Source organism: Passer montanus, unplaced genomic scaffold, assembly GCF_014805655.1.
Source record: "Passer montanus isolate IOZ18808 unplaced genomic scaffold, ASM1480565v1 scaffold222, whole genome shotgun sequence".
Taxonomy (NCBI): domain Eukaryota; kingdom Metazoa; phylum Chordata; class Aves; order Passeriformes; family Passeridae; genus Passer; species Passer montanus.
In genome coordinates, this window is record NW_024366838.1 from 216430 (window position 1) to 240958 (window position 24529).

Consider the following 24529-nt stretch of genomic DNA (forward strand, 5'->3'; position numbering starts at 1 on the left):
TATGAATTTTATAAGACTACCTGAAGAACAGCTGTCCCTAGTCTGCCCCCTGATCTGAAGTGGATGAAAAGATATTTGAGGTATGCTTATTATTTTTGTAAACTATAATTATGCACATACAAATACATTAACAGCTGGATCCATAGTGTCGATCTGCAGTTAAGCTCTTCAAATAGTATTTTACTTCATATATATATATATACATATACACACACACACATATATGTATATATATGATTTCATTTATTAAAGCTTGTTAATTTTTGTGCAAAATGGACTTAGATCTTTAGATCTCTTTAATAGACTTGAGTGAATGCTGCAGTAAATTTGCTTCTAGTCCTTGTATTTCAGGGCAATCAGTAGCTCTATAAAGAGCTTTCATTCCAGTTGTAATCCAAATAATTCCAAGGTTCATTTAAATAATGTATGTAATGACTAAATATTAATATAAAAGAATGTTGAACTATCAGAATGTGTGGTTGGGATTGGGTTTTTATTTCGTTAAGCAGTGACACTGGGATATTTCAAGGTAATGACATATGAAAAAGCTCTTTAAACTTAGAGGATTTTGTATTTCATGTATATTGTAAAGTGTGACTGGAACTGTAGGTCCAGCGTTTCTCAAATTTACTTAAGGGTTTCTAGGATTGTCTTGTCATCTTGGTATCTTGTTCAGATATATAGGGAAAGAAGTTAAAAATATGTCTTCGTGGTCATTCTCTTCTGCTTGCACTTCGTAATAATTATTTGTTCTCTGACACAGGGCTTCAAGCCTTCTACTGTTTTCTGGTTCCAGTAAGTCTAAATCTTCCAGAGGTACTAATATCTCTTTAGAACTCCTTTGCTGGATACTGGAAGGTGGTATCTGCTTTTCCTGAAGTGTGGAATATCTGGCTGTTAACTCTAGTCTGTTTGGGATTTTGCACCTGTGAACTCAAACCATGGATTCACCACTTCCTTTGTAACCAAACATTTGAAGCATTTAGAGAACTAGTTTTTTGCAGTGTCTGGTAAAGAGGTAAAAAAAGAAGTGGAAACGTTATGTCGAGAAGTATCAGTGGATAGTGGTAAGTTTTGGGGGCACAGAATGGAAAAAAGCACAACAGAAGCAGGTTTTTTTTGTTTTTCTCTGAGTCTTGCTATTACCTGAATGAGCTATGTCTGACGAGCTAGGAAACCAGTTCCTGGGGGAAGGTGACAGCCTTTGGAGGGTGTCATGATTTGACACTGGCTCAACACCAGCCTTGCTGGCGAGAGTGGCTTGCTCACCCTCTCCTGCTACAGCTGGGCAGCAGAGTGGCTGTGGGCATGGATCCCCATGAGCTGTGGGTGGATCTCTGCATCCCCCATGGATCCCATGGGCTGCAGGGGCACAGCTGCCTCACCATGGTCTCACCACAGCCTGCAGAGGAATCTTGGCTCTGGCCCCTGGAGCACCTCCTGCCCCTCCTTCTCCACTGACCCTGGTGTCTCCATGTTGTTTCCCTCACATGTTCTCACCTGCTCCTCTTCTCTGACTAGAAGTAAAACTGTGTGCACTTTGTTCTGATTTTCTTCTTAAATATGTCATCACAGAGGCGTTACCAACCTCTCTCATTGGCCCAGCCTTGGCCAGCAGCATGTCCATTGTCAGAGCCATCCGGGCCTGGCACTGCTGGACATGGTGGAAGCTTCCAGCAGCTTCTCATGGGAGCCATCTTTGTGCCCTGCCGCCCCTACCAAAAACCAGGCCATGCAAAACCAATACAAAGGACAAGTGTTTTTCAGATTCTGGAGTGTTCACAAGGGAAGTGGGAAGTTTTCTATTTAATATGAAACAGCTGGTGGTTTTTTTTTTTCCTTTTAATCTTGAATATGTTCTCAACTCTGGCAAACCCTCTAGTATGATTTTTTTTGTTATGCTGAGGTATCTTTTGCTGTCTTATTATAGCTCAAAAGATGAGCATACCAGAGATTTTTAGCTGTGGAACCTGTGAAGTTTTAAAGGACTTGCTTCCTTTAACCATATAAGGTTGCTTGTTTAAACAGAGGTATTAATCTGCCTGACACCTCAGTCTGGGAAAAGTGACATAATAGGAGTTGCACGTAGTGGTTTCCATGGCAGTTAGTGATTACCAAGTGGAGTCAAACAGAAGACAGGAAGAGAAAGATCAGTCTGGGCATTATCATTATCTACTCTAAAACTAAAAGCTTTTAACACATACAGGCATGAAGCAAAGAAAAACTAAAAGGTAACCAAGTTCTGTAGTATCACGCCAGGTTGGCATGTGTGGGTATGCATCTTTAGCTGTATGGGACTTGGCTGCTTTAAGCCAGTGAGTTTTCAACACTTCAAACAAGTTGGTGAAGCCATGAAAATTTAGTAGCCACTGATAATCTATTGATCTTAATTTCTTTCCTCATTGAGGTGTCTTCACTATTGAAGGACAATAGGGCTTTTTCTTAGGGAAAGGGGAAGAAGAATCTCTTTGTGCATAACTCCTGTCTTTACAAGGTGCTGTCTGGCTGTGTTTTATGAGTAACAAGTCCCCTTTGTACCCCTTGCTGTCTACCACTGTCCACTACCTCCCCATCCCCACTCCTGGTAATCCTTCATGTGTCCATACAAGTACACCAATCGCCTTGGACACCCTAGACCCTCAGATCTGCATCCTCATTAGTTGCAGCTTTTCCAGTTTGCCTTTGGTTTTTTTGATAACCCGTCATTTAGGTTTGTTTCTTGTCTTTGCTTCTGTTAGTTCATCTGTTAGTGTCTCTCTTTGCTGTGTTTGTGGCTCCCCCTTTATTTGTTATGCCCTTTGGTATTGGAAAGGTCCCTAATCAGATATCTCTAAGGGAGCAGAGACTCTCTCCCTTTACATACCCTTGCACAAACAGGTTTGCCTGTTTCCAGGAAAACTGAAAACCTTGCTTTAGTGTAGGTATTTTTTTATCCCATGACAGCTTTTTTCTTTATTTTCTAAAAGCCTTTTCACTTTGACTGGAAAAGTAAAAGCTTTCCAGAAGTCCTCAAATTGAATAGCTTTATTGGTTCCTACAGTCCCATGAAACAGGCTATTCAGTTGGGTAGTGCTTGAATTAAATTAATACAGAAATTAAAATTTGCTTTCCATCTGCTCATGAGATTCAAGCAATAGTTCCAGTTTTCCCTGTAAGATAGTGTCATGACAAAACAAAGGAAAACTGCAACTATTGCTTGAACTGAGTAATTGGAAGAGAGGGTGGCAGGGCTGAGAATTAGTTTCTAAGTGACCATAATGAGGTGTTTCAACATGAAATACAAAGAGCTAAATCCCCTTCTGTCTAAAAGGACTTTGGGTTGTCTTGGTCAGCAGTTGGTCTTCAACTGATGAAGAGAACATACTTGCATTAATTAAGTGGGTCCACTGGGTTAAAAATAGGGATGCAGACTTAAATGCTTGTTGATACACAGTGAGTCAAAACTGGCTGCACTGAGTCGTAATTAGGAAAATGAAAATTGATTGGGAAAATGTAAATTCTTTGCTATCCCTGCTAGCAGAACTAACCACTGCAAACTTACTGGCTTATGGGTTAAACTGTCAGATCACACTGGAACACAAAGTAGCACTGGAAAAACCTGTTGATGAATCTGGACATTGAGGGGAGAGAAGGGAAGATGCCTATTTCCATTCCTCTCTAATAAGGGGTTTCCATAAGAGAAGCAGAAATATAAAATATATCTTTCTTTAAACTTGGAGGGCAAAGAAGGGGATGAGAAACTACTGAATGTACACAGAAAGTAGTATGGGCTCACACCCCGAAGGAGAGTAGCCACAGAGCATGAGTGACCTGCTTTACCACTGCATGGAATGGGCAGACGGACCTTCTTGTCTGGAAACCTCAAGTCTGATGTCCCTTGTGAAGGATAAAAGCTACTTTATGGCTTCTTGTGAGTCTGTCTATATCAGTGAAGTTGAGCCTTCCTACATCTGGTTGGTGTATATGGTAAATAGTTTGAAAGATATTATCATACTTCTTTTTATCTCCATTATTTATTTTCTGAGTCAGTGAATATATTTGGCGTTTTTGTTTTGTGGTGCTAAAGGTTTGATAGGAAGAATAAGGAGTTTGTCCCCACTCAGGCCAGGAACACAACTGTGTTCGAATATGATACATTAATTAACATTATTAAACATGCTTATAACATTATTAAATATGCTAAGCAGCATGGTGTGGCACAAAACAGGAGTGATTTGTTTTGTTTTGATGAATCTGTAGGAGCAGGACAGGATTTAGCTGTGCTTTTGTGTTTAGCTCGTGATTGCTGTGACTTGTTCTGGAGGGGTTTAAGTCATGTCACGTGTGGTGAAAGTGCTCGTTAGCTCTACTAAAGCAGACGATTTCCCTTTCTGCACTGCTCGGTGCACCATGGGTCCTCCAAAAAACAAGGAACAGTTGGTGTGCATGTATTTACCAACATGCTAATTGGCTAATGCATTGTCATATATGAATCCGGTTGTGGAGGGTCAGGGACGTGGCTCTCTGGTCTGGCTCTTGGCCTCCATAGGATATTGGTCATGCACTCAAGGGAGAGAAGTTTAGTCTGCGTGGAAATTTTTTATTGCACTTTGAACACTTTTACTTATGTGTTTTTCAACAATGCTGGTATATATATATGCACGTACATATGTGTATTTTGTGATTGCAATTTCTAAATTCCACAAAACCAGTAGCTGGAAAGTATTTGCTTAATGAATAGTAGACCTAATATTTACTAATACTGCAATGTTGTAACTGCAGCAAAGAATCTGTGGCATTTTTGTGATATACCACATATGAGCTACAGTATTTGGTCTTACTGTTGATAACTTTTGAGTGAACATATTTAATACAAAAAAGAAAAAAATCACAGGTTAACTGTTTATACTCCTGCCTCCTACAATTCATTTTAAAAGCTGCTACTGAAACTAATTTCTGCACATGTGTTTTCACTGAAGCCATTGCTCAGGAAGGTCTCTAACATTGCAGTTTCTGACCGTTTCCCTTTTCATGCCATTAGTGACTTCGTAACAATTAAAATGCAAATGGTTTTCAATTAGTGCTGTTTTGAAATGCATTAAGTATCTATGAAGCATGATCTTCAGTACAGATCAATATAAAGAAATAGAACTATAAATAAATCCAGGCTACATTTTAATAAAAGTTAATACAAAAAAAAGTGCACTTCCTTCACTCTGTTAACATACTTCAATTTATTCTAATTGTGATATGTAGTAAAACCATGGCAACAAAAATATCTCAAGAGACAAATCATAAAATATCAGACTACCTTCCTCTAAAATTAGGCTGAAGAAAAATTAAGGGATTGCTTGTAATCATAGTAGTTTGCTACATCTTTACAGCATAACTAGCAGACTATTTAAAGGAACTGTGCTGTCAACAATTTAAATTTGTCTGCACTCCCACAACTCTCCTAAGACTGATAAATATGTAGACCTAGGATTTGCTCTTTCTTCTGTTTTTCTTCTTTGAAGACAAAATAGTTGTATATGAACACACCTGTATACATACTTCGAGCAAGGCTGAAATTTCCTTGGCAAGATAATCAATCCCATTTCTCTGGCAAAAGCTGCCTTTCGCCTTAACTTGGTTCATATGCTCAGGCTGAAACATTTCTCACCTAACCATCCACTGACACCTTTCAATCATGTGCTCTGCCCAGTCTTTTCATCTCTCAAAATGACAGTCATTATTCAACCTGACCCAGCAATCTTACTTAGCAAGAGTAAAAGATGTTAGTGCATGAAATACATCTTCCTTCAAATTCACTTTGCACCTCATTTTTTGCTGCCATCTATCATATAGTGACCAATGTTAGCTCTCCAATAAGTAAAGCTTTTCAAAATGGAGGGTGTAAAAGAGTCTTTCTATAGTGAACATAACAGATATATCTGAACTTGGTCTAAAAAAGCCAGCCTTCTGGGCTAATTTGACAAAGAGGAGGCTGTATTTTCAGCCTAAAGTCACATTTAACATACAGAAGTCCATTTATTGCTATACTTCATCATCACCTTAAAAACCAGACTTCAGATATATTAATAGCTCCTATTATTTGAAAGTAAATACAAGTGTATACGCAAGACTAGACAGATCATTGTTTTAATTTAGTCTGTTCCTCTTGTTTCTTCAGAGCATATGAAGGTTATTTCAATTTTCCACAAGGCTTTATTATCCAGTTTTACTCATAATTCAAACCACACAAATATCCATGGCTGCTATGACAGTGTCTTTTGTGTTGGCTCTGCTACACCTTGTTTATTTCACTTGCTTTTTATTTGAGTAGAAATGCTTGGCGTTTTTTATTCTTATTCATTTGCTCCCTTGGTCTGAATACAACCTGCTAGCTGAATGATTTTCTCATTAATTTGGAGTAAATTAAGCTGGGTTGGGTTTTTTGTTCTGTTTTTTTTTTTTTTTTTTGTATTCATTGAGCTTTGACCAAGACACTGACTACATCAGACTTGTGCTGCATTCCTACAGCATTCTCATCAGCAAGGTATCACAGTATTATGAGACTGACACATGAAAAGGGATCACGTACAGTTACTGTCCACTAGAAAATAAAGTTTTTTTTAGAAATTAGTTTTACTGGCACTCTTTCAAATGATTTTGAAAGGAGCACTTCCCTACTGCCAGGCAGTGTGGCGAGGCTTAAGGCACAAAGTATTCAAACAGCAGGTCTGACATAATGGATATATTTTTGCATAATATAGCTGTGACATTTAGGTGCTTCAAAGAGCAAGTGGTACAAGATTGCACCTGATACCTGTCACAAACATCATCTTGAAATAACAAGACTTGTAGCACTTTCTGAAAGTCCCATATACAAGCAATGCTGGATTCTCTGTTAGCAGAAGGGAGCTTATCCTTAGCTGGGTGTATCTCCTTTTGCTCTCTCTTGGACCTCTTGGGGTCAATACTGGAAGTGCCTCAACTGAGGCTGAAAACTTGCTGAAATCCAAAATCAGAAGGACAGTAGTGCCAAATCGTTGCTATAAATGTGAAATTACAGGCAGAAGGCCCTGTGTTCCAGGCAAGACAGGGTTAATTTCTGCAGTAACCAGGAGGGGCATGGACCAGGATCTATAGGATATTCTATACTACCTGATGCTGTGCACAGGGGCAGGAGGAAGGCATCTCTTCCAGTCAGGTAGTGGGATGCAAGTGGTAAAGGGTGTCTGCATGGTGAGCACATGTGAATCCTTCAGTTGCTTTTACTGTTCATTTATTATCTCATTGCTGCTTCCGGTAAATTGTTCCTATCTCAACCTGTGATCCTAGCCTTTTGTACCTCCAGTTCTCTCTAGCCTTCTGCAGAGATGAGGGGAAGAGAGGGGGCAGGGAAATGAATGGGTGGTTCATGGTTTGTAATGTTTCAGTGCCAACACTAAACTGGGGAATACCTTCCTAAACTATGACACTGTGGGTTAAAAAACTGGACCTGAGCCTACTTCTGGATTGGTTTTGCCAAGCAGTTGGGCTAATCCTATGATTGATTTGTATGGCACTGCATTCAGAAGTACCTGACTCCAGGAACCAGCCCACCAGTGAGCACATCATTTGGCTTGTTGCTGAAGAAATCCTTACCAGAAAAAAAAAAAATCTAGTCACTTCATTAACCATAGAATTAACTTGGATTTTTTTTATATTCTGTAAAGCAAGCACCCCAACTTTTTGGGAACAGTGACTAATTTTTGAAACAGCACTAGAAGGCTTAAAGTGGTGTTGAATCCCAATTGATTAGAGGCTATATTACTCATGTGCCATAAAATATAATCAAAGATAAGACAGAAGCAGCATTTACAGAATAAAGTGTTTGATTTCTTCCAAAACTACCTTAAAGACTACACCTACCTAAGTGATAAACAAGAGCATCCTTCTTGTGCATGTGGAGATTACAGGAGTGCTTAGAGGTTATGTTAAGTTATCATTCCCTGACATGGAAAATCCCTGCCTGTGGAACCTAAGTGTTTTTTGTGCTGCTAAGGAGTTACAGACAGATTGGATAAATGCACAGTGAAATTTTATATGGGAAGTCAGAATAGTTGACAAAATTGGATTTTTATGCTTGAAAACCATAGATCTGATCCCATGCTATTGACTTAGTTATTTCAGACTAAGAAGCTAGTAAAGAAGATAAGATGGTTGAATCTGGAAGATATTAATAAAACTGCCTTCCTTTAGTTCATTGGTCCAGTACCACAATTTGAAAACATTTTGATTTCTGAAACCCACTGTTTCAGTGCCAGCAAGCACCCCTGAAACATCCTACTCTTTTCTAGCAACAGGCAATGCACACACCACTACAGTGAGTGATTAATGCTTTTTGAGATATGAAAGCTGTAATCCTAAGCTTTTGGGCAGTAGAAAGCATTCATTTCTGGGTCTTGAGCTATATGACCTTAAAAATATCAAGCTTGCACTTATCTTTTAACCTGTGAGAGCTGTTTTGCTTTTGGCCCAAGTCTGAAAATAACATCACACACACCTAAGATCATTGCAATGTCCAGTTCCTGAAAGCGCATAGAAGCTGACTAGATTAGTAGAGTAATGCAGGAAAAATGTTTCTGAGCTGTTGGAGCCAAAGCTTTTTTCTAGGCTAATGGGTATATAAATAGCAACACCCCCTTCCTCTTCCTTCCCTACCCCCCTCCCCCACCCCCCATACAATGAAAAAATTAGTTCAGTGTAAATAGCACTTTTTACGTAGCAAGGTTGTCTGAATATGTCAGAAGCTGGCTGATACATATTTGTCACTGATTATCACAGCTACTTACAAAACTGTCACCCTTAGAAGGTTATAATTTAATGTCCAGCAGACAGTATTGATTTATCTGCAGCGCTACTTGATTTTATAAAAGTTACAGATTAGTCTTGGTGCTTTTCCTACAGATTTTTCAGTTGGTTTTAATTTTCTGTATTGAAATTTCACTAAATGAGGATGATAATGAAAAAAGAGCCTGAAGGTCAATGCTAATGCAGCATTAGGAATACTAATACTGTTTCATTCTAGCAGTGTCTGTCACTTGAGGTTCACAGACAACTTATGTGCTAGGAGACCTGCCATCATGGGCTGTGAAACACATGCGGTAATTGGAGCTCTGTGAGAAAAATGCGTTTAGGACATGAAACTTCTCTAGGATATAATTTAGCAGTCATTGAGACTGCTATTGTTAATCTTTTTAAAGGATATAAATGTAACAGAAAAACGTAGGTTGGGGGAGACACCTAGAGGTCACCTGGGCAAACGTCCCTCTTGGAGAAGGACAAGGATCACATTCGGGACCAACTTCTCCATTATTTTGAAAGGAAGGACACGGGGAAGGAGCTGGATTGCAAGTGAAGTGCTTTATTTAAGGAAACTCTCCAAGAATTGATGGTTTTGGAAATCTGTCATGTATATTCTATACACCTTAAATTGTGGTAACTCAGGGCTATTCCAGGGCTATATATGTAGGACATAGCAAAGAGGAAGGGAACAGACATGGCCTCCAGGCTTCTTTTTTTTTTTTTTTTTCCTACAAATGTTAGCTTCCTCCAGGGTAGAAAAGCAGTGATGAATAGAAACTATTAGGATAGGAGGGAAAGAAATGAAGTGTAACAATATATTAAAAACAGAGGAAGGGACTTTGGTAGCAGTTGTCTGAAGAATAAATGTGTTTCCTTCATTCGTCTCATTCTTCTTGTTTTACTGCCATTTTTTCATACTCTCATTTTTGAAGTCTTCATTTGGAGAATACTGTAGCATTTTGGCATTGGGCATTTAAAGATGCAGCTATGCAATACAGAGTGACTGAACTATATCGTAACAGGGGAATAGGTGGTGTTACCAAGAACCAAAAAGTCTCTAGACTTCTAGAAAGGGGAAAATAGAATTTAAATCCAAGCTAATACCAAGTTATCATAGTAGTTAGTTAGGAGCCTTTATCTGTAGATTACTTATGATAGTTTGCAGTGGGGTCTGCCTAAACACAGATGTTTAACACAACGCGTTCCCTGAAGAGATAAATTAACAATACTGTCAAAATGTAGCAATTTAGGTTGCTAATACTACAACTTTTCATCAGTTGTTAGGTTTTTTTAAAGTCCCCTGGCTTTTTAAAAATGAAATTGGTTGGGTATCAATCTGGCTGTGAAAAAGAAATGGTGCATTTCTTCTGAAAATCTATTTTGTTTAAATACCATAAAATGCAAGACACTATCTTGAGGACTTTAGGATTTTGTTTGCGTGTGTGGAATCACTGGGGCAGTTAAGTACAGGATGCAGGAGCTTGGAGAAGATACAAGATATTTTACAGCTGGGCTACAGATGCAACCTAAGGTCCAACGCTGTTTGCGTATGTGAACACGGGCGTAGGTATTTTGGGAAAGAGGCACTGCCAAGCCCTTTCTAGCGCAGCAGCAAGCCTCCCTGCAGGCTGCGTGCACAATCTGGTTACCTGTGCAGCACCTCGCTTTTGGCAGCCTCTCCCCAGGTGAGCAGTACGGCCAGGGCCCGCTCGCAGCTGCGATGCGGATGCGGCGCCTTGGCACACCCACCCTCACAGCTCCTTCCCTCCTCCTGGGCCACCGAGGCTGCGGGGCCCGTGTCTAGGGAAGGTGAGACGGACAGGTCGGTGCCCCTCCCTCGCTCCGGGCTGCCCAGGCGCTGGCAGCCACTCCGGATTGCGCCGGGCTGTGCCCGGGAGCGGCCGGGGCCGCGCTGGGAGCAGCCAAGCCGCGCCGACCCCAACTCGGCCGCGCCGGCAGGGCGGCACGGCCCACGCCCGTCGGGCCCGGCTCCCGCCGGGAGGCAGCGGGAGGGAGAGCGGGAGGGAGGGGGGTAGCGGGCGGGCGCGCTGACGCGTGAGGGCGGTGCGGCAGGAGGGGCCGGCCCGGGCGGTGCTGGCGGCGGCAGGAGGAGGAGGAGGAGGAAGATGGTGGCTGCGGGAGGAGCGGCCGGCTGCTGGGCTTTCCGCCCTGCGCTCCATCGCCGCCCCCGCCGGAGCCGCCCTGCCTGCTGAGGAGGCGGCGCGGATCCGCACCAGGTGCGGAGGAGTCGCGGCCGGGAGCGGGAGGGGGGTCCGGCCCTGCGGCGGCCTCGGTCCGGCTGCGTGGGCGTGCGCGCATCTCCGAGCCAGCGGGGCAGCTCTGCACCTGCCCCGGGCTGCGGGCAGCGGCGCCAACGCGGCCATGACCGCCTCCATCCCGGCCTGCGGCGAGGCATTGCGTGCTTTCCCTCCGATTATTTAATTCCATTATTTTTTTTGGTGGGGATGGGATGTGTGTAGGATAATGTTGTGTGGAGCCGTGCATACCCCGGTGCGCTGGTTTGCTGTTTTTTATTTTTTAGGTGTTTTCTTCCCACGCGCACCTTTTCTGTGGTGGAAAGGAGAAATGGGAGGGGGACGGGGCGGGGGAGGGGGCCATGTGGGGATTTCGCATCCGGCGGTCGAATGGTCGCCGTCGCAGCAGGACGGACTCGGCAGCCTCGGGAGGTGCTGCCGGGGGCTGCGGCCGCGTCCCGGTTTGCAGCAGGGAACCCAAAGGGGCCTGGATCTCTCCGTCCTCCCTGTGGAGCGTGCTCTCCACCCCTGGGCTGGGGGAAGGTGAAATCTGATACCATCACGTTCTGGTTTCAGGAAAAGAACGGCAGAAAGGCGTCTTGATTTTTAAATCTTTTTTTTTTTTTTTTTTTTTTTTTTCCCGGAGAAGCAGTTTGATAACAATAAATGCCTGAATCACAGTCGTGGTCAGTGCTGCCGTATGCATTACATCTGCTTTCTGTAAGGATCAGAATCAATAGGAGCAGTCTACCAAGACTTGTTTTACTGCCATCATAAATCTCTTTAAGAGAGATGGAGCTGTGGGTCTTGGATGGAAAACTACATCTTTTTGCTTTGTCCTGTTGTAGATTTTTTGGGCTGTGGAATTGCAGTTTGGTTTAGAGAGTGCATTGCAGATCTGGCGGTTTTCATACTGCTGAGGAACTAGAAGGCAGAGATGTTTGCCTGACTCTGCATACATTAAGAGTGAGCTAATGTGGGTGTAGGGCAGATCAGCCATGTAGCGTTTTTCTTGTCTTTGACATGCGTCACGTTACACCAGCTGATAAGAGTACACCCAGGTGGCTGCAGTTTTGTGTCTGCTCTGCAGCTGTGGCCCATGGGGTCCCGAATAACTTGCCAATATTCCAGTCACAGTATTCCAGGTTCTGCTGCATTGCTGTTAAATCTGGACCACCTGCATCTTCCTTTGCAGCTCATATCAGGAACAAGCACGTGATGTCTAATTCTTCCCAAAAGGTGGTGGTGACATAGAAAATGTTCATTCTCCATGTGCTGCCAGATCAAAAGTGAGGTGCATGTTTGCGTTTGTCTCTAATGCTGTGGGAGAAAGGAGCAGGATAGGCTGCCCAGAAGTGCTGTTCAAGAGGGAAGGAGAACAGTTGCTGTTGAATTCTCTGCATGTGTGTGTGTTTGTACAGAAGAATTAAGTGTCAGGTGAATAATAATGGGTGACCACAAGGAACTCTGAAAAAGCAGAACATCTAGTGTTGTAGTGCACCTTAGGTGAGTATTTTGGATGTTTAATGAGTGAAATGTAAACCTTAGTGAAAGACAGCTTGTCTTCCTTGGAAAATGTGGTCTGAGATTTTGATATATCAATTTTAGGCCAAACTGATTTCTACAAAGTAATGGTGGTTCAAGGTTGGCTGGGTACTGTGAATAATGTAATTTATTGCTCTGAGTTTTGGACATTTCTAGTTGTAGCTTAAAATGATACTTCTATTTTACATTAGTGCATTATCTTCCCTTAAAATAGCAAACTTTCTGGTTACTGCGCTGTCTTTTAACAGATGGAACTCCAGCCTATTGAAAGGCTATCAGAAGTATTTACTGATTAGCTCTTCAGCTAAAAAATGTAAGAATGCTGGGAAGGTGATTTGGTAGATCTGGGTAGATAGAAAAGATAGTTTTGGTGTGTTAAGAGGGAGACATGCCAAAGCATTTTAGTGTAACCCTGTTTGGTTACTTAATATGAAATCCCTTTCACAGTTTTCTTGAGTTGTCAATTTAATTCTCAATCCTTTGTTTATGACAAGTTTGCAATTTCATATCTGTTGGGAAGGGAGTGCATTGCATTCTGGTAATTTTTTTTTTGTTGTTGTTGTTTTGTTGTGTTAAAATAGAATTGCCTCCATGTATTTAAAACATAGGAGCTAATGCTTTAGAAGGGATTTTGTAATATGAGATGTGGTGGCATTGTGGATGAAGGTGAGAATCTTTTAGTCCACCGTGCCCTTATTATTTTGAGGATCTTATAAATCTGAAGATTTTGTTTGCTTTGTGGTAATGTAAGTAATCCATAACACTTTGAATAAAGGGAGTATTAATTTTGAGGCTAAAGTTTGTGTCATCTATCTAAATGGGATTACAAATGAGAATCCTGAACTCTTTGCATATGAGATTTGAATGGATTTTAATTGGACCAGGAGCTGGCTTCTGACTTCTTTGATACCATTTTAAGGCACAGTCAGATGCAATGCTTATGTTCTTAAATTTAAAAAGCCTTCAATATGAGGACGGTGTGCATCTTTGAAATGTAGATAATATTTCTTTTTATAAGCAGTGCTTATCAGCACTACAGCCAGCAGAAAAGTCATGAGGGTAAAACAAAATGGAATCTCCTGTTTAGCTGCTTGTTTTGTATTTTTAACAGGCCAGTGTGGCCATTCATTTGCAGTGGTTTTGTTGCTTGGCTTTAGATTGTGTCAATGTGTGATAATATTTATGGCAAGCAAAAGCAGGAAAAACTAATCACAAGTCCAGAAAAGGTGGCTGGGAAAATAAACACCATGTTGCTACATGTATGTGAATTCAGGGTTAGTAACAAAACTAATGAACGTGCTAAAAAAAGCCAAAAAAAGGATTATATTATAAAGTTCAGAATCTTCAAATAGACAAAATGCAGGAGAAATCAAGCTGAGAGCTAAAACTTTTCACTTGTATCTCATGGCCTAGATACTTAAAATTCAGCATTTTTTCCCTTTGTACATGAATTGTCCGTTGTTGATCATAGCTGCTCTGGATTTACATGAGATTATGAATTTAAAGATTCAGACCTTATTTCTTAAGATCTAAAAAAAGGTTATTAAAATATTAGAGGTGCTTCAGATAGTTTAATATATGTTGTACATAGGCAATGCAGCTTGATTAATTAAATCTTAACTTTGAACAAGATCTTATTACCATAGGCTTATGTGAAGCCTTGATAAATGCATTTTTAAATGTGTTTTTCTGGTTTCCTAGAAGGTGAAGATTCCTTCTTAATGAGAGTTCTAGCAAACAGCCCTCTGCTTATTTATTTCCAATAGATTGCCTATTAACCCATATGCCCTATTGCATAGGGGTTAAAGGTTTCTGAGAAACAGATTGATTGGTTTTTCTTCACAATAATGATTGCTTTGGTAAGTCAGCTACTAAGAGCAGTATGGTGGTAATTTTCTGTTTCCTCTGCATGCATCAATGTTCTGCCAAAAATCTGCATCTTTGTTGCTTTACTGGAGGGGCCTAGGGGAACATCTTTATTTGCTGCTTTCACATATGCAGGCACGTGATGATAATGTCTGTCCTAATTCTGAAGAAATAAATACAAAAGCAGTACAATGGATACGTGACAGCTGTGGATGGCAGAGGACTTAGCTGAAGATACTCCAGAACCATAAGAACTGTGTGTTTCCACAGTAAACCTTTTCTGCTAGAAACCATCCATGCTGATGTGAGAGGAGGAATGAAAATGCAGTTCTGTTTCTAGGGAGTTCTGTTTCTACGGAGATGCTGCTAGGCAGGTGGCCTCTCACCTGGTCTGTCGTGTCTCCTGTGGTGATTGCTGTCTAATTAAAAATATGTACTGGGAGATGTTTCTATCACCCATGAGCCTGTGTAAGTAGCTGTCTGTGGATAAGCCTTGGGGTTTTGAACATCATTGAGGAAGCTGAAATAAATGTATTAGAAGTATTTTAAACAAAAAACCAGTCTGTATGAGGTAAACCACACTGGGAGCATGTATTTTTCCTATTGCTTAGCAAAAGAAGGAGATGTCCTTTGATGTTCTCCAATTAAAACCAAAAATTCAGAATGTTTAAGTATTATTTTTTTTAGCCATATACCTTCCCTTTGTGTTTTCCAGCCTGTTCTTGGCTGTTTCATCCATCAGATCTTGTTCCCAAGCCAGCAATTAAGAATTATTGCATCTTTTCTTTCTCATGAGCACTTCCATAAATGCTGCTTTCCTTAAGAAGATGACCACCTTGTCACCCATCTGAGAAGAATGTAATTGTAGGGAATGAGAGACTTCATTAAAAGTCTGTGAGTTTGTCACAACCGAGCAACACATCTGGAATTTAGGCTGAATCCTTTTACTGGTAGTTTGTTTTTTCAACTAGTTAAACTCTTCTGAACCATTTTTGTATATCAGAAACATGCTGCTGAATTTAGTTTTCAAACAATTGAAAGTGTTTCAATTGAAACAATTGAAATAGAAATTGAACACAGATCAGAAAAACAGCAGAACCACAAAGACTACAAAACTTGCCCATTTTGGCAGAGGTCATTTGAGTGACTACCCTACACTGACTCACTTTTGGTTTATTTTTTCCATTTTGGGGATGCATGTCAGGGGTGAGAAATGTCTTTCTGTATGTATGTGGTTAAGATGTTCGTTCAATATCTAGTATTTATTGGTTTGGTGGATTATATTGATTTGATTAAATATTTTTATTTCTCTGCAAGAATTTTCTGTACATAAGACTTTCTGATAAGACATAAGCTTTCTGATCATTCTTCTTGTGGTATTCATTCTGATTTGAGTTTTTTTTTAAAATAAATATGCTTTCTCAAACCTTGGGTGGATGAGAACTTATGGTCTGGGTAAAAGGAAGGTTTTTTTAAAACAGAAGGAGGAAGAAAAAAGAACATAATGGAAGACTTTAAACATACATGATTGTGACTTGGTTTTCCTAATATATGCTTAAGTTTTATTTGTGGATTTTTAAAATTTTATTTGTTTATTCTGATATGCAAGTTGCAGTTCATACCAACAGTCTTAGTGTTATCATGTATTTGTGTAGTGTCTGTTCTGATGGGACTTTGATCATGTTTGAACTCTTGGTGCTTTGGAAGTTTCAAATGTAACTCTTCAAAGTAAATAAAATTAAATTGGGAAAAACATTTTTAAAAGAAGAGATGAGAGTAAAAAAGCTCTTACCAAAGTCAGGTGAATAAGCATAGGGCAAAAGCTCTTGCTCCAGGTTTTTGCCAGGCTAACATCAACAGAGTGCTTTAAATATCACTTCAAATCCAAAAACCAGGCAAAACCAGTAGGTTTTTTGTATGTTTCAGTCCCAGGTAAATGTTAGGAGGGTGGGCAGTGCCTCCACTGTTGGAAGAGGAGATCGATATGTTTCTGTATGTTGTGTGTATGGAGCTGAGGTTTTTTCCCTTCTCTTTCCTTAACAGCTTTCTCACACCAGCTTTTTTATGATCACAGAGTAATTTGAATTGGAAAGGATCCCTGGATGCCATCTGATCTAAGCTCTGCTCAAATCAAGTGACTGAGGCAAGGGCTGCACATGCCATGTTTGTACCTCTTGGCTTAATCAGGGCAGGAAGCTCTGCAGATGGAGCGCTGTGCCTCTCATGGGTGTCCAGTAGCTCATGCAGCAGGTTTTGCTGGAGTCCTGGTGGCATGGGATATGACTGCTGGACAGAGACCTTCCTCCAGCCTGCCCTCCTCATCCTCTGCCAAACAAGCTGCCCTGCAGAAAGTTGCTTACTTTGCTGCTGGCATTTGGGGCAGTGGGAGTGTTGGGGTGAAGGGCAAGTGCTGTGTGAGGGTATTGGTGATATCCTCCTGTTGGGTGCTGGTTTTTAAGTACTTCTTACCACTGCCATTCCCCTTAGGAAAGCCCTGCAATACAGGTGTATTTGCTGTATTAGCCAATTCAGTGACCTGATAAAACTCACCCCTTTGGGGAGGTTTCACTGGTCTTCATCTGCCATCTGTGGCCATTCATGCTCAGGTGGGAGGACACTGTTGCCAGTACAAAGCCATCACGTCTTTGAAATATGAGGTATTGTGCTGTGAAGTTGCTTATAATTATTTGCATTTAGTTTGAACAGCCTCTGATACTGATGGGTTTTAGGAAGGAGGGCTGTGCTTGCAGAGAGAAGTTGCTCATTGTGAGGTAGCAGTCTGTTCTGCACCCTCATGGAAAACCGACCTGTTTTTCACTGATGCCATCTGATGAGGAAGAGGCCTTGCCCTGTTCTTTTGTCTGGTCTGCTTGGTCATCAGTCAGTAGGATATGTGAGTTCATAGTGGGGAAAATGTGGGAAACAGAGGAGTTTAGGTGGGTGGTGCGGTTGTTGGGTTTTTTTTTTTGTGTTTTTTTTTTTTTTTTTTTTTTTTTTTTTTTTTTTTTTTTTGTTTTTTTTTTTTTTCCCTCTCTAGGAAGACAAATTGGGATGTTGAAAGTGCAGTAAATATCAGTCACCTTTTCTGGCAGTGTCCAGGGAGCTTGAGATGGGCAACAGAAGCAGATTACTTAGGAAAAAAAATGAGACTTGACTGAGACTTTCAATTGTGTGTAGTTCATGTTCACCTGGTCAAAGTTCCTGAAGCCTTGCAGGCATTGTGGCTTTCATGGTCAAGTCCAAATTTTAGCATTATTTTTGACTAAAGTTTTTGGTACAGTGATTACACTTTGGCAGGGAAGTGATTATCAACATAGGTTTTCCATGTTGATGCCTGTCCCTGCTCTTAAAAGTTACATCCTATCTGGAGGAGAGGAGTAGGGAAAGGAAGAGATTAGTGTAAGTAGAGCATCCATCTGGTGTGTTTTGATGACACAGCCTGTTGGTGTGTTGTTACTTGCTGTAACCAAGGCAATGCCAAATATGTAACAAGGACTTAGCATACAATGTAAAAAGCACCTGCTCTTGTGCCTGAATTACATATTCAGACTGCTATAGTTTCTAAAATCTGTTTTTTCTTGCACACTTGTTTGTTAAATTAATCTTTTGAAAGCACTTGAAGAACCAATGACCACAGCTATTTTAAAACAACATTAATGAAATATTAACCTCTTTTAATGAAGAGGAAGGATTCTCCCAAAAGATCTCTGACATGCTTTCATTATCCGACGAGAAATCTTCTGGCTGCAGTCTTCCCTGAAGAAAAGATATACAGACCAACATATTAAGTTTCAGGGGTGTAAATCTGGAAACTATTTTCTGCTGAGGAGAGACTAAAGCATTAGAAGTCTAGGCTTTTGTTTTGTTGCTCATCAGCTGTGATAGGCTTTCCCCAAAGGCAGTAGTTTCTGAATTCTGTTGTAGTGGCTCCCAAGTCTGCTCTTGCTGATGGTTATAGCCTACCAAGTGAGCACTGACACTGGGAACTGATGAGATTTTTGACACTTTCAGTTGTGAGGAGGCATTTAAGTGTCAGAAACAGGCATGGAGTGAAACTACACCAGTTTTGATACACATTTTATGAGATGGCAGTGGTATTGTTGGAAATTTTAACCTGGGGACTCAGGGTGGTAGCAATGCCTTCCTTTTTTGTTTCCAGTATTATCTTTATGATCACAGATTCTTCAGTGTCAGACCCAGGTACCTCAGAGGAAACCTTCTTCTATGCTAGTTGTAATTGCATTTTTCCTGTTCCTAAGTGTAGAGTGTAAAAATTGAATTGCTCTTTCTAAGACATAGCATTGTCACCATTCAGCTCCATTTCCATGGCACTTGTGACAAGTGGAACATAATCTCATGATACACAGTATTTTGCATCTGGTGTGTTTTGTTTGCATGTATAGTTTTGCTGTAGGTACTTTGTATTTTGCGTGCCTCTGAATTGTTTGTGGTGGAGATTTAGTAATTCTTCTTTTTCTCTTCTCTCCCGTCTGTATCTGGTTTGTAAGTAATGTTGTAATGTTTTCTATTTGTTTTTCTTTGTCCTGAGGAGCTTAATTCTTCTGGCTCTAAATGTAGCCCTGTTAATGACTTCACAGTACATGTGGTGTATTTCCCAAGAAAAAACAATGATGTAATATCTGGATGGATTTTTTTAAATGCAAGGGATCAAGGTTAGAAAAAAAGCCTTTGCAAAGGATATGGTGAACCTGTGTTGGACGTTTGGGGAGAGAATTGCATTTAATCTAAAACATATTTTTCAGAAAAAAATCATCACCTTTATCTATTGAAAATTATTGGACAGTCATAGACAGGGTTAGTGGCAGTATGTTAGAGCTTGAAAATTGACAGATGCTTGACCATTCTGGACATAGAAACAGCTTGGCAGTCAGCAGTTGGGAGCCACTGGCCTAGAGCATCTAAATAAATCTTGGTTATGTAATTCTAAAGACTTGGTAGTGGGTGGTGACCATTATGCATAGCTCTGATATATCAGGCTCAGGGAAAATCTTTCCTTTTTCTGTGGCCTTGTGTATTTATGGTCAAAATAAGAAATTTTTCCAGTTTTACATTTACCTCTTTTGATTAATACTAAATATATTGTTGGGATGCTATCTCTCTGTACATGAATAAGATGGTGTTTGGTTTTCTTCTGCCTTACTGATTAAGGTGCTTAGTGAATTAGAGGAACAGAAGACCTCATTGTGCCTGGCATGGACAATTTTTCTTGTTCTTGTCTGCATATCAAGTGCGTGGCACTTCTGTGGTGTCTGATGTGCAAATGAAGTTATGCTGTTGTTGCTGCTGTGATTCTGCACTGCTTTGAGATGAGGGTTTGGCTGGTTTGAGGTGAGGGTTTGGCTGGTTTGAGGTGAGGGTTTGGCTGGTTTTTTCAATTTATTAGGAACAAATGCATACCTGGATTCTTTCTCCATTTTACCTGGTAAACCTTACCCTGTCAAAGAAAGAACTACAGTAATTTTAGGCAGAAATTGGGTAGTTAGTCTACCCTGTGAAAATGGCATTTTGTTTCTAAATTTTAAAAGTTTGTTGGTTTTTTTTTTTTCTTTCAATTATTTACATTTGTGGCATGACAAAAGTTCAAGGTTTTTAATGTCTCTTGTGAGGAAAAGGTTTCACTCTGAAAATTTTTTTACCTGTTGAAGAGAGAGAACAGGGAGTACAAGAACTGATTTAAGAGTAATGAAAATCTTGATAGGAAGTTTCTAGTGTTGAAGCGTGTCTTGCTATTGAAGCTCTTTGCTTTAAATGCACTTAAAAACTTTTGAACTCTGCCTAAGTTTTGTGCATTTTACAGCTTAGGTTGCTTGTCCTGTACAAATAACACAAAGATGTTCACAGGGTAGGAATGATGTGTAATAATTTTAGAGGAACAAAATGTTATCTCCTTTTTGTTAATAAAGAGGAATAATCTTACCTTGTAACCGTAAAAAACCCTGGTAGAAACAGTCTGAATTTAAGGTATGTGTGGTGAGGAGGATTTAACTGTGAATGATATGAGACAGAGAAAGAGCTAAGCATTGGAAAAAATCATCTCTACACTGGTGTCTACCAGACTATGAAATAATCTCCCAGAGAGTGAGAAAAGATACATTTTCAAGAAGTGAATACTCAGTGGCACAAGAGCTTCAACAATACTGTAGGGAGCAATCCTCAGCTTGAACAATCTCTTTCAGAGAGATTTTCACATAGTTTTGCTTTTTACAATCCAGGATGAATTTATCCTTGAAACTGATATAAGCAATTTTTCTTTTCTTTTGTTTGTCACTAGATGTAGTGTTCTGATGTTTTTTTTCCATGAGAACAACAATTTGATGATGTGATAAATTATTTTGATCTTTAGTTTTGTCCTTGTAGCAGCATTCCATGACTTTTTCACTTGTAAACTTTTTTAGGGTGATATTTCAAGTTTGAGTAATATACAGTACAGTTTGGGAATGTATCTTATCTGTTTGGTCTTACAAAGGAAGATGAGGTGATTGTGTAATTGCGTATGGTTATGCTTTGTAGCGATTTTTTTATATTCCCCTGCAGCTGATTGGAATGTTTTTAGCAAGGGTCCCCTGTAGAAATGGATCTATCTTTGATATAATTTCACACATTACTACCACAATTTGTGCCACTTGCCTTTCCTGCTTTAAAAAATACAGGAGAAGTAGAACCTGTAGAAAAATCAGCTTTTATGTGTAAGGACCAGATGGATTCACAGTGAGAAGCAGAGGGCGTGCAATCAAATGCTGGGTAACAAAGAGTTTAGACAAAAATTGTAAAAACTGGGCAAACTCCCTCAATGAAATAACGGCCGACATGGGAAGAGGGTTTGTTAATTTTTTTGAAAGTGGTAAAACAGAGAGGGATATTTCAGAGTTAAAAGTGTTGGGAAAAATAATTGTAAATGTTGTGAGAAACTCTATTAGTAGTGATGAATTAACAAAACACTGCTAGGGAATAGTTTTGGAAAATTCTTTATGGGATTTGGGAATTAATATAGTTTAACAAAAACTCTTTTATCTCCTGATTGTTAGATTTTCTTTCCAGGGAGAGTGTAATTTCTAGCTGAAGTATCGTTGACTGCCTCAGCTACCTATCGAAAGAAGGTGGTGTGTGTTTGTATGCAAATGTTTTTATGAAAAGATGAAGTAGATATTTTGGTTGCAATATGCCTTGAGCTATTTCAGAACATTTCTTCTTTCTTCCCCATAGGAGGTTCAAGCAATGCCACTGTAACCCTGAGGATACTTATTGTCGCTTCTCTCAAAATCTTTATTCCTAAGCTCTTAAAATCTAACATAGTGGAAATGCTTGTTAGTAGTACAAGAATTACTAACATGATTTCTGTAGACTATTGCTGTAATCATCCTGACTTTCATTTTCTGTGTTACTCATCACTGTAACACCTTCAGCATACAAAGCATACAGAGCTGCCTGTTGCATGTGTACCAAAAAGCAATAATCAGGCTTCAAGGCTTTGCCATTGCATAAGTGCTGAAGTTTTGATTGCACGTGGTGTGACTGCAGTTGTATGAATCTGGTGTTGTGGGTTCAGTGCTACTCAGAATTGAAGAAGTCACTGTATGGCATGTTGCTGAATTAGTCAGTTCCTTGGATGTATTTTGCTTGCAAGTATTGAGCAGTCTAAGAGGTTGTACATTTTGTTTCTTCTTCCCTTAGCTTTTCCCATAAAGAGGGTTTTGAGTCAGAGCTGAAAAGCTACAATTTTCAATAAAGCACCTTTAACAACATGTATACAGCAGTTACTACTGATTAGTTTTATATTTTTAAGGTCTTCTTCCTGCTTTTGAAATCTGTATGAAGTCCATTTATTTGACAGCCCTTTTTAGATCTTTGAAATTGGAATAGCAGTGAAGTAGCATGCAGGAAGTTGTGTGGTCCCCATAACTATGTGTCCACGTGGGTTGCTGTCTCTGGTGGGGTGCCCCAAAAGAACTGCTGCAGCTCTGATTTCTGGTGGGAAGCCTGTTCAGTGAAACAGAGAAGTTACCTGCTGTCCTGGTGACCTGCCTGCCAGCTGTGGTTTGTGACTGCTCTGCTTCTGCTGGGGCAGTTGAAGGCACACCAGAAATTCTGCCAGGAGCTCTCAGCCTCTGGGTTTGGGTCTAAGTTGGATAATAAGTTGCTGATGTTGTTGCTGCATATATAACCTGGATCAGAAGTCATTGAGAGAGTGGTGAAATAGTTGGGCAGCTCAACAGCAGAGTGTGTGACTTCATCCAGTGTACTAATAATGTTAGTTTTGTCTTTTCGATAAATACAGAACATGTAATTAAACAACTTTTACATGATGCCTGGAGCTTATTATAAAGGGATTTCACAGTCTTTCATGACTTCTGGTAAGATTCACTAAAGCTTGTGCAGAGGGTTTAATTAGAATGTGTATTATTTGAAAAATAGTATAAATACCTGAAAAATACCTTTTCTTTGTTTTCTTTCTGTGTAAAGCAACAATAAAAAGCCATGGAGGTGACATTGCTGTTTCAATGTTGACGGAGTAAAGAGAAAAGTAATGAATTGATAATCCTCTCTGTGTAGGAGATGACCTTTTTAATTTAAAGTAGCGCTTAGTTTATTTTGATGGTAGTTATTACATTGCATGCCTCTGTTTACATTTTCACTAACTGCTTGCTCTTGAATAGCTTGTAGTAAAGCTCTGTAAAGCCTTTTTCTGAGCTATGAATAAGCTAGCTGAGCATGGCATTGTGGAAGCCCTGGATAACAGCTGAGGCTATGCTTTTGAGCCTCAACATACAAAATCTCTGAGGTGGAAATTAGTGGGAGTGAAAGGTATTATCAACAACATATTTTCTGAGCTTAGCTATATCTTACCTAAATGAGATTTTCTTCCTGGGGATCCAAGAATTGCAAGTCTTCAGATATTTGAAAAAGTAGGAAACAGAAATGTCTAAGAGTCTTCAAGATTTTTCTGACTTGGCAGGTCTCACTGATCTGCTTCTAGCAGAACTAGTCAAGTCCCAAATAGTGATTTTTGCCTGCTCCAGGAATCTAGAAGCAGTATTTTTAATGAGGAGAAAACAATTCAGAGGCATCTGATTTAAATTTCTGTAGCTTTGCTCTAATCCTGCCATTAGCACAAAATTGTATTCAATTTTGTGGATTTAATTTTATTTAGAATAAACTGGAGGTTCCTCCTTGCTGTGTAATCCATGTGCTTGTTACTTATACTGTCAAAGGCATACTTGGAAACTGAGCTGAGGTGACACGGGGGCATTATGGACACCTCAGGAGAACATGCTCATATTCTATTTGAAAGAAATTTTGCCATACAAGTTCCACATTTCTGCTGTTTAGGGTAGTTTCTTTTTTTTTCCCCTGTTTGTTTTGTTGCTGTTGTTTTTATGTTGCTCTCAAAAAAGAAATCTGGGTAAATAACTTTCTTCGTCCCCCTTGTAAGCTGCATGTAGACCACACTCTTCTTATGTGTGCACTGTCCTAAAAGAATGGCATGGTTGACGTAAGATTTTTAAAAAATTTCTGCTGAGCCAACCAAACAAAACCCGTCACAAACAGAACCACTCCAAAACTACAGAAGCTCACAAATGTGGACTCTGGGCAGCTGTTTCAAGGCAATTTTTCTGTTTGAAACCTGACACAAGAGTAGCTAGCACAGTATAGACAGAAAAGTGCTGCTATGGGGAAGAACTTTGATGAGAGGATCTGGGAGATTTGTCTGATCCAAAGCCAGGACTGGTGAAATGAAGGGAGGCTGGCATTGAGGATCTGTGATGGACTAAATGCAGCCATGGGTCTGTGATTCCTGTGATGCTTTGTAGAACACTCATAAGAAATTACACCAAGACACAAGGAGCCTGTTTTTTGTAAGATTCATAAGGATTTCATAATTCTCCTGTTCTTGTACTGGTCCGTTGCTTTCTTGTCCACTCTTATCCTTACTAGGCGTCTCCCTAGATAGCCTGGAAGTTGGTCATGAAGGAGAAGAGGGTGAGGATAAGGTCATGCCAAAGACCTGCTGAGCTGTGGGCCTGGTCATGCCA

General features: G+C 40.1%; 1 protein-coding gene across 2 annotated transcripts in view; it reads left to right on the forward strand.

Annotated features, from left to right (window-relative positions):
- Positions 1-10897: 10897 nt before the first annotated feature.
- Positions 10898-24529, forward strand: part of APBA1 (amyloid beta precursor protein binding family A member 1) — a 77105-nt gene continuing 63473 nt past the window's right edge. For both annotated transcript variants that reach the window (XM_039710060.1, XM_039710061.1), the window contains exon 1: positions 10898-11048. The gene's annotated coding sequence lies outside the window, so the exon portion shown is untranslated. The remainder of the gene's footprint in view (positions 11049-24529) is intronic.